The sequence below is a fragment of the Miscanthus floridulus genome, chromosome 5 (genome assembly GCF_019320115.1).
Source record: "Miscanthus floridulus cultivar M001 chromosome 5, ASM1932011v1, whole genome shotgun sequence".
Taxonomy (NCBI): Eukaryota; Viridiplantae; Streptophyta; class Magnoliopsida; order Poales; family Poaceae; genus Miscanthus; species Miscanthus floridulus.
Window position 1 is genome coordinate 98,247,034 of NC_089584.1, and position 10,879 is coordinate 98,257,912.

The following is a 10,879-nucleotide window of genomic DNA, read 5'->3' on the forward strand; positions in this document are numbered from 1 at the left end:
TTGCTATTTTGTGATGTGTCTCATGGTACTATTCTTCATATTTATGCACTTGCATATTGCATCTCATCTAGGTACGCTAGATGAACCACGTGAAGGACATGATGTTGGAGCCAAACCCGAAGACGGTGTTTGATGGATCTATCCCGAAGATGGAAGGACTAAGCAAGTGTTAGGACCTGTGATGTCACCAGGACGGTGCAAGCTAACTGAACTGACTTGTGTCGGATCCCAGGCAAGCCCCGGAGCATTATAAGTCTCCTACTTTATAAAAGCAATTCTTTCTATATATATGAGTTTATACATATTGTTGCATTAAGTTGTAGGAGTTGATTGAAACCGTTGATGCATTTATTACTATCCTTGCCTACCTTACTACCTTGTTACCCTGTTAGGTCAGGATCGAATAATTGCTTAGCCTTGCTTAGACCGGTAGCGATCGGTGATATCCGGTCACCTACATTATAGGTGGTTACTGGGAGAATTTAGCTATAGAAAGAATGATATCCTGGAATTAACCATATGTGATGGATAATTGGAGACCGGACGGAAAAAGTTGGAGGCAACCAGACAGGGTTCTGGGGTGCTGTTAGTTTCCGTCTGTGTCGATTAAGGACCGATCGTTGTTGGGCCTCGAGTCATGTTGAACGCATGCCTTACATTTAGCTGGCCGGATAAAGTACCTTCCGACCGCGAAGCTGGGAGATTTTTCGGGCCGAGTAGATTGCCCGCAGCGCACTGTGCCGGAGCAGGTGTGGTAGGACACGGGGGCGAGATGATAAGACCAAAGTGCAGTCGGTCGGCCCCCGGGTACATGTGGTTCCTGGCAAACTCGAGATTCCTGGAAAGTTGACTCGGTGATCAATATCTCACTTTAGCGGGTGAGTGAGGTTTGTGTAAGGAATAAATCACCAGCTGGTTAGGAATCGATTCGAATCGCCATCGCTCCTGGATAGTGAGCACTTGACTCGAGTTACTTCATCGTAGTAATTATTATGGAACAATGATGGTTATCTGGATGGTATGGGATATGCTAAATTTAAATTGGTAACTGGATGCTATTGGTTAATCAAGTGATTGCTATAGTACAGGTGCTTACCTAGATGGATAGGTCATAATAAAGATGATGCAAAGTACTTAAATTGGTTTCTTCATGATAGCTTATGCTTTTCGCAAATAAGTCAGCTAGCCCACTAAAGAAAGCCTTGCATGATCCTTGGTGTCATTTGTTTTGGTTTTCGACGGGTAAGTCTGGCTGAGTACATTCAAGTACTCAGGGTTTATCCCACCTTGTTGCAGGTGATGTTCTCGACCTGTTGATGATGGTGGCTAACCACCGGTGGGCTCGGTGATTCTATACTTACTTCTCATCTATATGCTTTTGTCGGATGATGTCACTTATGCTAGCACTATATTTGGAACTTATATTAATGTAATCATTGAAAGCTATGTTGTTTTCACTAAGCGGTTTTGAAACCCAAACTTGTACTATTATTTGTTAACCCCTTTGTAATATTATTTCCGCTGCAACTCGATGTATGTGATGTGTATTTGCTTAATCACGCGATCTTGGTTGTGATGTTGATTTACCGAGGTCTTTCGGGACACTCGGCGGACTACCGGGTTTATATGAGTGAAAGTATGGGTGTGTCAACGTGTTAGCGGGGACAACCGTACTTGATCTTGTATAAATTGGGCGGTTCTGTCACAGCATCACTGTCATACACTGTCTCATTGCAAGTCTTCATCATGTGACCAAATTGTCCACATCTCTTGCACTGTCTCATTCCACTGGTTCTCCCTCCTTCTTCTGCACCATTTATCCTTCTTGTTCTAGGTCTGCCAGCTGCCCTCTTTAGGATTGGTGGCCACAGTTTGAAACCCATGTCTACCTTGGGCCATTGGTTCCTATCCGTCATAGGCATTACAATTCCGGCATATGCCTTCTTGAACACATCAACAGAGTAGTAGTCATCAATATAGTCCTCTGCACTCTTGTTTCTCAGTGAGTTAATGAAGCAAAGGGCATGAGTGCAGGGGAGCCCAGTGATCTGCCACCTATTACAACTACATGTTCTGTTATCTAGATCAATAGTGTGTCTCTAGGTCTTCAGCTCTTTAGTTGTGCCTTGAATCTCAGTTGTGTTGTTGTGTCCTCTATGAATGACATAGTTCAGGTTTCTACTTTTTGCATTCAGATCTTTAGTTACATGAGGAAGGATCTTGTCTATCATCTTGTTGGATAACCTTCTTCTAAGGTCATGCTTCTCCATGATCATCTGCCTTATCCTGTCCATCAGTGGGATGACTGGTTGTGCTTTCTCCTTTCTGATCCAACTATTAAATGTCTCTGCAATATTGTTTGTGACATAGTCACACTTGCTATCCGGTGAGAATCTCCACCTGTTCCACAAATGTTTATGGTTCTCCTCTATCCATTTTATTGCATTTGGAGAAGCTTTCTGCATGGTCTTGTAGTGATGCTCATAGTGCTTCTTGTTAAAAGCTCTACATGCAGGCCAAAGGTGTTTCTTGAAAATAGCCCCTCTATACCTCTTCTGAAAGTTCTTCACTAGATGCCTCATACACTCTCTATGTTCCACTCCATTTGAAAACACAGCTGTAACTGCACTATCTATACCCTTGCCTGCATCTGTGGATATCACAAGTCCAGGAGGTGAGCCTATTGCAGTCTGAAGCTTTTCAAAAAACCACTTCCAGCTATCTGCGGACTCTGACTCAAACACCCCATATGCAACTGGAAATAGCCAGCCATGACCATCAACTGCTGAAGCTGATGCCAATTGACCCCTCCACCTTCCCGTCAAAACAGTGGAGTCAACACCTAAAAATGGCCTGCAGCCATTGAGAAACCCATCTACACAAGCCTTCAATGCAATAAACATCCTAGTAAACCTCATGTTTTTACCAACAGGGGCATACTCTATCTCCACTATGCTTCTAGGGTTGGTCCTCTCTACCTCTGCTTTGAAACTAAAAGCATCAGCAAAATTGTCATTCCACTTTCCCATTATTTGCTCTAGAGCCAACCTTCTCCCATCCCAAACCACATAGTAAGATAGCATGATCTTGAACTTCTTCTCCAGATCTTTCTTTAGTTCTGTAGCTCTGGTATTTGGTTGATCCCTAAGAATGTCAATGACTCTGTCTCTGACCCATTTGTTGATAGTCATGCAGTTCTGGTCAAGCTTGGAAGTGCTAGCACAGTTATGCTTAGCATGGAGCTTTTTTATCTGCAACAAAAAAGAAGGGCTAAATCAGCTTACAAGGGCATAAAACAAACAATACACCACATATAACTATAAATTACATAGTTAAAAGCAGGTATGGTGACTTGCCATGTCTTGCCATCCTGCAGCTCAGAAGCATGAATCCTCCACCTACACTTCTTTTTGCTACTTCTGCCCTTGCAGAACCCTCTGTACCTTTTAGCCTCACTATAATGTGCATCAATTTCAAACTCATTAAGAATAGCAAACTGCCTAATTGCCCTCTTAAAAGTATCTCCATCTTCAAATGTGACACCATGAGCAATGGTTGGGTTCTCCAGGTCAGTCACATGTTCAACAATCTCACATCCAGCTTCATCATCAACAAAAAGGTCATCCAACTCACTACAGTCACCATCAGTTGATTGCCCCTCATGTTCTAGCTGTTCTTCAACATCAGATAAATACAAATGCTCATCATTTAGACCCACATATTCTACCTCATCCTCATCTCATGGTTCCTCATCATCTGAGAGATCTCTTTTCCTTCCCTTACCTCTCTTAGACTTAGCCTTGGTTTTGGTAGTCCCTGTATCTGCATTGTTAGCTACGACATCTTCTGTCTTATCCTCAGCAACATACTCAATCAAAGCCAGAGGGAGGAGCTCTGTGGCAACACTAGCACTGCCGACATGATGTGTAGAAGGTTCAACAGATACACTTTGGCTGTGCTCAACTGTCACTGTGTCATAAACTGCCACAAACAAAGGCAACCTCCTCATCTCCCAATACAGGTCCATTGCATCCATCAAGCTGGCATCAGAAGTTACATTGGTGAAAGCAGACACAGTCCTGTTCCAATAGCAAACTGATATTCCTTGATTCGAACCATACTTCACTCCCTTTGCTATTTCATCTTTTAGGTCCATCAAGTTGGTTGAATCACGATCAACAACAAGCTCAAGATTTGAATCTGGGTGCACTACATGACTACCATCATCGCAAACCTCGACATAATTTGGAACGCGCGCAGCAATTCTACACGCCGAACTACTATCCATCCTAAAACAAATGAAAAAAATGGTAGGGAACAATGAAAAGTGATTCATAATTGAAACCCTAAATCAACCCTAAATCGACCGAGGCTTTAACGCATATTGATAACGCCAAATAGAACCAAATCACTTGATGGAGATACACTGAAATAGTTAATTGAACAACTTGCACATCAAATGGCCAAAAATGCTTACCCTTCTGGAACCCAACCAAGATTTAGGCCCTTCGATGGCGATTCATTCCTCGGTCCCAAGCGATTCCTACGTTTCTCTGGTGCCATCTCGTCCAACTCTGCTTGGATCTATGGACACATAGCTACGGAGAGGAAGGTGGCGCCGATTGTGGACAAGGAGGGAGCGCGGGTGCGGAGAGGAGGGCGACGACTAAACTGGTGGCGGCGGTGAGACTGATGGCGGCCAGGGATGGGGAATTGCAAGAGCAGCTAGGTCAACCAGGCAAGTCAAGTCGACCCAGGGGTACCCATTGTCATTTCCAAAAAGTTCTCTGTCCAAAACCAGGGAAAATGATTGTTTACTGCGCGCGGTGTGTTACAACAAAGGAACCCGAATTCGCAATGTGTCTCAGCCAATAACACAGTTGGCGGTGTGCCGCAGCCAAAACAACGTTTCCCCAGTGTGCCAGCCCAAAATTTGCCTAGAACTTAAAAGCATGCAAGGCAGCAGCTGGCCGGCTGCCGGCCGGGCTGGCCCAACATTGATGATCGAGTTGAGCCCACAGCGTCGTGTTGCGCGCGCATCGATCGCAGATCCGCCGAACAGGCGCTCGTTTTTGGAGGGGAGTGCGTGAAGCGCGCGTATACATCTGCGGATGCTGCTTGCTGCCGCGCGCTCCCCTCCCGCAAGCCGCAACCTCGACATACGTACGCGCTACGCGGAGCCAGTATGTGTGAAGTATATATGCCAATCCCGTGACATTTCTAATTTCTTCAAATATACGTATATTACAGTGGTAACTGTGCTCGCTGATCGTCCGAAACTCAGGAGGATGGAAATGAACAAAAACGATATGCAAATGTATGGTGGGTAAATTGGTGGTAGAGCTAGCTGCCTGCCCGATACAGAGCACGCATTTTGTTCATTTCTGTCCTTCCGTGTTCCTCAGCGGCAGAACGTACCGTCAAGAGGCGCAACCCACTTGCACCACACTGTCGGTGTATTACTTCTCCCTCCGTATTTTTACAGGTCGTATTAGCTTTTAAGTCAAATATTAGTAAACGTATCCGTGCGTACACGGTCATTTAGACGACTTTAGTTTGGAGATTTATTAATAATCGCATCATGGGTTAGGATTCATCTTGGAACTGGATTCGCTCCGGCCCTGTTCGTTTCGCTAAAATTTAGCTTATGCTAATTTGTTGTGAGAGGAAAACACTATTCGTTCGTTGAAAAATACTGTTGAAGTAGTTCAAGCGAACAGGGCCAGTTTCCTCAACGTATGTCAGCCACTCTAACTTAAATGAGCACAAGAGATTTAAAGATTTATTATCTAACGATCACATTATATGTTCACGTTTATTTTAGGATTGTATACTTGGCACCACATTATGGTGAGTTACCCATGTGTTTCGTTTGGGGACCAAGTGGGTTAGGTTTGCTCTAACCTAGATTTCAGGGATGGGTCGGACCCATCTCATATTTGGTTAGAGGGTTGGTTTGAATAAGTTCTTTGTTTGGTTGCGAGGATCAAGAGGGATGAAATGGATGCCACTTTGACACCGTTAATAGTACCATTAGTGGAGCCCATCTGTTATCCTCTCTATATTTCTTTTCCCCCCATTTCTTCTTCCTCTGCTCGTTCGTACGCCCGAGCTCATACACATCGCCCATGGCCGCCACCTCCCGCCCACCACGGTGGCCACCGCCTCCCATCCCCGTCACGCACCGGCCACGGCAGCCACCACCTCCCCGCCAAGCCCCGCCCCGCACAGGCACCGGCGGCCACCGCCTCCCTGCCTTGCTCCAGCCTAGCCCGCCTCGGCAGCCATGGCGCCTAGCCCCGACAGCCAGCGTTGCCCCACACAGGCCCCATCATGCCACCCCGCGCTGGCCACGACGGCCATGGCGGCCACTGCCTCCTAGCTAGCCCTGGGCAAGTTTAACCGAGAACCAAAAACCGAACCGAAAGAAACGGAACCGAAACCGAAAGAATCGAAACCAAAAAATTCAGTTCCTTATTTGATTCCTAATATTGAGGAACTGAAATAACCGAAGAAAATTCGGTTCCTACTCTCTGTTAACCGAATTAACCGAAAGAACCGAATTACATAAATTATACTGCACTTACTTGTATTTTGTAAGATTATGTTTGGTTTTTGTGTAGTGTTTTATATTTGAACTGCTATATATTAGTGTTATTATATTGCTATTGTTTTCTTATACATTATTATTATTAAAAATAAATATAGTGTTGCATAAATTTGCCTTAGAATACGTATATTTATTGTTGTCTTGAGATCTTCTGAAAAAATTCGGTTCGTTCAGTTAGAACCGAAACCGAACCGAAATAACCGAGAACCGAAATGCTCGGTTCCTAATTTTTTTTGGAACCAATCAGTTCCCATTTTATAGGAACCGAATTTTATCAATAACCGAGGGAACCGAACCGAGAACCGAACGCCCACCCTGACTCCTAGCCTTGCTTCGGCGGCCATGGCGCCTCCCCTGGCAGCCGGTGTCACCCCGCGTAGGCCCCTGCACTGTGCCAGCCCCACAACGCTGTCCTGCGAGGCTGCAACGCCCATGGCTGCGAGACGGAGAGCGACGGCGTCCAACTAGGTCAGCGCGGTCCCCTCGATTCGGAGGGATGAGGCCAACCTACATCTAGCAGCATATTCTCTAGTGGGTTGGACCCAGTTTCACCCAACCCACAAACCAAACAGCAGGCCATCCACGTCCAACCTAGGATATCCCGGTCCGACCCCCAATCCAAACACTCGGTACATGTGCTGCTATAACTTATACAGACATGTGAGAGAGTGACGTACCAATATATATTTAGATAATATAAATATAAAAATATTGATTAATTTATTTTTGGATAGATGGAAACAAGGTCGAGTGTTCTAAATGGATTGTAGTCAGATGGACATGCCATTAATTTAATTCAACCCAGGTATAATTAACTTTGACGTTGAGTTTGTTTGGATCATGATGGTGCATGCGGATGTAGACCAGTCCACTTGAACCTGTTCTCTAGGACAACCATTTGAACTCGCGTTAGTTGTAGATTAGAATGAAATCTAGTAGTTTTCATGTGCACGTTTTTTTGGAAAGCAAATAAATTGGTCGAAATGAACGTGAAACGGGCCGCAAATAAAACCGAGAAGACGAAAGCGGGATGGACGGACAATGACCAAGATAACTCATGTCTCATGGTGGAGATATAAAAAAAATAGCTTCACTTAATTTATATTTATATTTGCCCAATTTCTATTTTTATCCTTTTTTCTATTTAGATTTGAATTTAGATTCCTGTTCAAGCTACTTAGGATTATTTGTCCCATTTCTATTTTTATCCTTTTCTGTTTAGATTTGGATTCCTATTCGAGCTATTCAGGACAAAAAGCCGTGCATGTTTGATAATATCAAACATAAGTCTATTTGTATTAGAATTCTTATTCAGATCATTTAGAATTAGTTAGTAGGGAAGGGCCAGACTAAAAAAAATGGGTGAAGAGAAATTTTGTCTCTTTAATATTAGGTATAGATTTATATTCTTGGCCATCATTTTTTTAAAAAAACTCATGATATATAAGTTTTTTTTGTTTTAGATACTATGACATGTTGTGAAAGTATAATTTTTTAAAAGAAATAATCAAAGCTAGTAATATTTAGAGGAAATAGTTTACTAACACTCGACTCGCGGTCACACTCACACATAGGAACATTAATTTATTAGGAAGTTATTTATTATTATAAAAAAACATTAATTAGCGTCGCCACACGGTGGTGCACTGCTGGCACCATGATGGAAAAGTTGTGTAGCATTAGGTGACCTCTTTGGAGTGTGTTAATAGCTCGAGATTATGGTGATGTTTACTATAAAGTTAGAACTTTTTGGCATGGCTCCTCTTTAAATGCACATTCGAAGAAGAGGAGCCACGAATCGCAGTTCCTTCCGAGTTCCAACCTAAAAATGGCTTTGGCTCCTCTATTTTCACCGGTAAACGACTTTCCCTTCTAAAATGTTTGGTTCGATTCATCCGCAGAAACTGCTGCTGGAACTAGAGTCTAAGCCTACTTATGTGCACCACCATAATTCATGTTTTAGTTTAGCCTGTGAATAACTGGCTAGCTAGTGCTAGTAGCACTAGTACTGCAAAAGTAATGCACAGAAAAGGGAAAATAAATATGAAATTTAAATGGCACCAGCCGGTTTGAGTTTGGTTCGATAGAGTATGTCGTATATGCATGGAAGCATCTATGAGTTTCATTTACACTGCGTGCGTAAGGGCAGCCATCAGTGAGGTACTATTCACACACTACTAAAAAAAATATTTTTAGGGGCGGCTGGTAACCCTTTGTAGAGACGGTTTGGCTAGCCGTCCCTATCGAACCGTCTCTACAAATCATGTATTTGTAGGGGCGGTTCCCAGGCCGCCCCTACAAATCGATTTGTAGGGGCGGTTAGTGATTGAGCCGCCCCTAAAAATCGATGTGTAGGGGCGGCTGGTATTACGAACCGCCCCTACAAATCGATTTGTAGGGGCGGTTAGTGATTGAGCCGCCTCTAAAAATCGATTTGTAGGGGCGGCTGTAGTGCCAGCCGCCTCTATAATACCTGTTTGTAGGGGCGGTTCAATTTAGAACTGCCCCTACAAATCGATTTGTAGGGGCGGTTCGTAATACCAGCCGCCCCTACACATCGATTTTTAGGGGCGGCTCAATCACCAACCGCCGCTACAAATCGATTTGTAGGGGCGGTCTGGGAACCGCCCCTACAAATACATGATTTGTAGAGACGGTTCGGTAGGGACGACTAGCCAAACCCCTACAGTACGTTTTTCTGCAAAAAAAATTAAATTTATAATTAAAATTCGACCAGAATTGTTTGTTTCCGCGTATTCCATCTAGCGTTCGCGTTGCCGAACGCCCCACGACCAACGTTCCGAACCGCGTTCGCGTTGCCGAACGCCCCGCGACCAACGTTCCGAACGCGACTACAAGCACAATAGTATTATATAAACTATAATTACAAGTCTAATTCGTAAGGATATATACAATTCATCATTTAATATACAAATTTCATAAATATTGTTATGAACGTCCTAGAGCTAGCCTTTCAGTCTCACGAAGGTGTTGGTACTGAGGATTTCTACAAGTCAGACTCTCGGTCATGGTAGACGCCTTTGACGTGTACAATCTGGTCCAATATAAAGTTGCAAAGGTCGCCGATGAGCTCTAAGAGTTGGTCATCCTTGTATGGGTCCTTTTTCATTCCTTTCTCTTCTCTCCACTACATGAGAACAAGTTTCGGTTTAGTATTTCATACCATATACGAAGTTTTTTTATACTACTGATGAAGAGGTTCAAACTTACCCTTAAGGGGTGTCTCCTGTAGGCACTAGTGTTACTCATCATAGAACATATATAGTATCCACAATGTACACTCCCAGGCCTCTGCTTGGGGCACTGTGTGTTTTGCATATGAAAATGTTAGGTAATGCTTTTGACAGCCATGTAACGGAGTACTGAAGAAGTAAGTTATACTTACCGCACATAGTGTTTTTATAGCCAGCTTTTCCTTCCTCGCTGTATCATGCCTTCCGTGATGATGAGTGACATAGAACCTAAATGCACTGTTTGAATTATTTTAGCAAATACAACTTGTTAGTATCCATAAGTGAACGTTACAAGTATGTATACAAACATATAAGCTAATGAGAATTGTCGATATGTATACATCTTGAGAATCGATATGAAGTCTTTGTATGTCGCCGGGTCCTTATCTATTGAATCAAAGACCCATGTCATGCTCCTCCCGACATCGACGGCTATACAAATCCAGTGGTTGTTGTATGAATTTAATCATAGAACTAGATAAGCTCTTTTGTATCGAATAAAATATATCGAACAAAGCTTTAAGTATATAGTTGAACTTACTCCAAGTTGTATGGTAGCCATATAGTAGAGTGTTGTTGTAGATTTTTGAAAGCCAAAGCAATGTATGCCGCAACCTTAAGGGACTCTTCCTTTAGTTTCGCCGTACGGATGCGCTCTTTCTCCTGAAGAGTCTTTGCAGCAGCTAGCTCTTTGGCATCCAGTGTCCACTGTTTAGGGTAATTAAAATTTGGTTGGGCTATAGCTTGAGGGTCTACATACCCGGCTTTCAGACTTGGCATTTGTTTAACAATGTGCACTTGCATTCTACAAATCACGACATTGGTTAGTTACAACAAAATTCAAATATTACATTCATATCATATCGAAAGGACAAGGACTTACAAGCACCACGTGCGAATTAGATTTATCTCTATTTCTCCCAGGTGAAAGCATGTGTGCATGTCATTGAAGTCAAAGACAATTTTTCCAGCTGGGCTTCCAAATGTGCCAGTGGGGAAGCATGCTTGTACGAGA

General features: G+C 43.4%; 1 pseudogene; it reads right to left on the reverse strand.

Annotated features, from left to right (window-relative positions):
- Nucleotides 1-1,655: 1,655 nt before the first annotated feature.
- LOC136454986 (uncharacterized) lies at nt 1,656-7,044 on the reverse strand (annotated as a pseudogene).
- Between the last annotated feature and the right edge of the window lie 3,835 nt (nt 7,045-10,879).